Source organism: Rhipicephalus sanguineus, chromosome 4, assembly GCF_013339695.2.
Source record: "Rhipicephalus sanguineus isolate Rsan-2018 chromosome 4, BIME_Rsan_1.4, whole genome shotgun sequence".
NCBI classification, from domain to species: Eukaryota; Metazoa; Arthropoda; class Arachnida; order Ixodida; family Ixodidae; genus Rhipicephalus; species Rhipicephalus sanguineus.
In genome coordinates this window covers 178,277,377-178,280,840 of record NC_051179.1, presented here as the reverse complement: position 1 = coordinate 178,280,840, position 3,464 = coordinate 178,277,377, and the positions used below count along the sequence as shown (strand labels likewise).

Here is a 3,464-nt window from a genome sequence, read left to right as displayed (position 1 = left end):
CAATCGGTAAACCATTTGGGTAGAGCTAGTGGTAATTGGTTGACCAGTTGACATAGACGGGTCCAATTGGTCAACCACTTGAACACGCATGGTCATCCAATTGAAGCTAACTGGTGCCCAAATGGGTAACCAGTTAAAGTGAATTGGTGTTCAACTGGTAATCCAGTTAATAGTAAATGGTCACCCAATTGAAACTAGGTGGTGTTTAATTGGTCAACCACTTGAACACGCATGGTCATCCAATTGAAGCTAACTGGTGCCCAAATGGGTAACCAGTTAAACTGAATTGGTGTTCAACTGGTAATCCAGTTAATCGTAACTGGTCACCCAATTGAAACTAGGTGGTGTTTAATTGGTTAACCAATTGAATAGATGTGGTAATCCAATTGAAGCTAACCGGTGTCCAAATGGGTAACCAGTTAAAGTGAACTGGTGTTCAACAGGCAATCCAGTTAATAGTAAATGGTCACCCAATTGAAACTAGGTGGTGTTCAACACGAAGAGCCTTTATTACACAACAGTTGTTCGGTGAAAACATCTCATACAGAGGGGGCTTCATAGTACAGCTATACAATTCCTGCTACCAAGGGTATTCGTTGTCAAACTGTTGCCCGTTCTGCTTCAGCTTCAGGAGACAAGGTCGCGGATATATTCTCGTTGCTTAGGGTTCTTTCTTTGTTCCGCGTTGCGTCAGCAATGAGACATGCTGCGTGAAAGAAAAATATGACAAGACTGTGAGGAAAATGAGCTACATGGCTGAGTACAGAGGACAACACATTTGTCTAAAATGCTGTAACAGCACGCTCCAGCACGAGCAGTTTGAGATAGCCCACGCTCGAGCATTCACCCTAAGCAGTCATGCATGCAAACGTCGTCAGTACAGTCCAAAGCGTGCTGTTCGAGTGTTCTAGACAAGTGTGTTCACCTCTGCACGAAGGATGAAAATGTTCAATAAGTTGGTATGCTGGGCCAGTTGGTGCAACATATTGTAGATTGTATGAGCAGAAAACAGCAGGAATAGAAGGAAAGAACTTGACAGGACAGACGCTCAACTTCCAACTGCAGTTTATTGGAAATTTTTCTCACAAGTGCAGCCACCTTACCACAAGAAAGACAAGGCCAACAGGAAGGTTACTTATCCGAACTGCCGCCCTTTATCTATTTAGAAAGCCTATTTCTTTATCATTCAGCGCTACGAAGGGAACACTGATGCACGTGGTTGAGTATGCTTTAATCTGTACAGCTTCTGTGATCTCTGTGGTCAGTCTGTGTTTTGATTTGCTAAGAACATTAGTGCTCGTGAACTGCGGATTGCACCCGCAATCTTTCTCAAGAGACAGGTGCGTGCCACTTGCGAGAACCTTCCATGACGATGCATGTTCTCCGAGTCTGTCATTTAGACATCGGCCCGTCTGGCTGATGTACACTTTTCCGCAGCTCAACGGAACTCTGTACATGACCTCATCGGTACAGGGAAGAAAGGGCATGGCATGTGTTTTTGTGCAACCTTTCTGGTTCACTTTTCCCTTCCCATGATATTTAACCATGGAGCACAGCTTGGCCAGTTTGCAAGGGGCTGTGAGCACGACGTCAACCCCATGCTTGCGACCAATCTTCTTCAAATTGTGCGACACAGAATGCACATACGGCATGACCACAATCTTTTGTTTTCCTTTTATCCTTGTTGTTGGTAGCATTTGTCCTCTTTAACTCCTTTAACAACGTGCCACCCACTGCAACTAGCAGACTGTCAGGGTCATGCACTTTGTTCCCTGTACCGATGAGGTCGTGTACAGTTTCATTGAGCTGCGGAAAAGTGTACATCGCCCAGACGGGCCGATGTCTAAATGACAGACTCAGAGAACATGCATCGTCATGGAAGGTTCTCGCAGGTGGCACGCACCTCACTCTGCACTGCGGAGATTGCGGGTGCAATCGGCAGTTTACGAGCACTAATGTTCTTAGCAAATCAAAACACAGACTGACCACCGAGATCATGGAAGCTTTACAGATTAAAGCAAACTCAACCCCGTGCATCAGTGTTCCCTCGGTAGCGCTGAATGATAAAGAAATAGGCTTTTTAAATAGTTAACGGGCGGCAGTTCGGATAAGTAACCTTCCTGTTGGCCTTGTCTCGCTTGTGATAAGGTGGCTGCACATGCGCGATTCCGTGCTCTCCGTGAGAAAAATTTCCAATAAACTGCAGTAGTAAGTTGAGCGTCTGTCCTGTCAAGATCTTTCCTTCTATTCCTGCTGTTTTCCGCTCATACAATCTACAAGATGAAAATGTTAGCGATGTAACAAGACTTACCGCGTACAGTAGCTCCCACACGTCATGCTTGCTGCGCCCGTCACCGTGTCCACTGCAGTTGGCTGCAGTCGCGAGCCAACACTAGTTAGGGTAAAGAACGAAATGTGCGAAAGCTGCTAATAATGCAACAATTGCAGAAGTTCAAAAGTAAAATACTTACCTCGAATGTGGCTGAATCCACGGACTGTGCCAACATGAATATTTCAAAGACGCCGCATATAAAATACGCCGGTGACCTGTGGCATGATGCGTCTGATGTAGTCTGATGCGTCCACAAAAAAGCGCGGTCCGATCGCGATGACTATGCTGATGGAACTTGCCGCAACGCACGCACTTCTGAGAAAACTAAATTTTAATATTCTCGCTTGTGTCAACAAACAGTACGAAATTTTGTAAGCAAGAATTGTTTTTTTATTTTAGAGCGTATTTTTACCTTATGTTACCTCTTCAAGTGCAACTTTTTTGGAAAGGTTGTTAGTACGAAACCAATGTTTGTTCAGCCGTTTCCTGTCCGTGTTTAGAGTGCCTCGATGCGCGCGCCCCCGCTGAGCGCGCGGGCATCAAGGCACCCTATCTAAAGTGTTCTAGAAAGGGGTAGTGGGCTGACTGGAGGCCGTGCACTGACGCACTTTATGTCTCACCTGGTAGATGGCGCCACCACCACCTGCAATGTAAGCGACGCGTTGCTGCCCTCAGCGCGAAGGTTATAGTTTGTCAGCGCTTCAAGCACAAACTACTCTTGTGCAACCCCTGTACATAGCCATTTTCGTTGCTTTGTTTCTTTTGCGTGAGCATATTCTTGCTTTGGCCGTCGTTCTGGCGCATGAAGTATCGCTAAACATGGGCGCGTCATCAGCGGGCGCCGGATGCAATATATGCTGTAAACCGCCAGTTTTGTATTGCAGTAGCGAGCTCTCGCTTAAAAAAAAAAAAGATCTCGCAGTTTTATTGCGTTTAGATAATTAATTAATTTATGGGGTTTTACGTGCCAGCACTACTTTCTGAGTATGAAGCACGCCGTAGTGGAGGACTGCGGAAATTTCGACCACCTGGGGTTCTTTAACGTGCACTGACATCGATTGCCTTTAGATAAAAGAGACCAATATTTTCATGCTAGCGTTTGTACTCGGTAGTCTCTTTAGTGAGGTCATAT

The 3,464-nt window shown here is 45.6% G+C and overlaps 1 long non-coding RNA gene across 1 annotated transcript; it reads right to left on the bottom strand.

Moving 5' to 3' along the window:
• Positions 1-280: 280 nt before the first annotated feature.
• Positions 281-2,565, bottom strand: LOC119389138 (uncharacterized). The gene is made up of 3 exons (XR_007416040.1): positions 2,472-2,565; positions 2,312-2,392; positions 281-706 (listed from the first exon to the last, which is right to left on the bottom strand). It is a non-coding gene; the product is annotated as an uncharacterized LOC119389138 (long non-coding RNA).
• Positions 2,566-3,464: the final 899 nt, after the last annotated feature.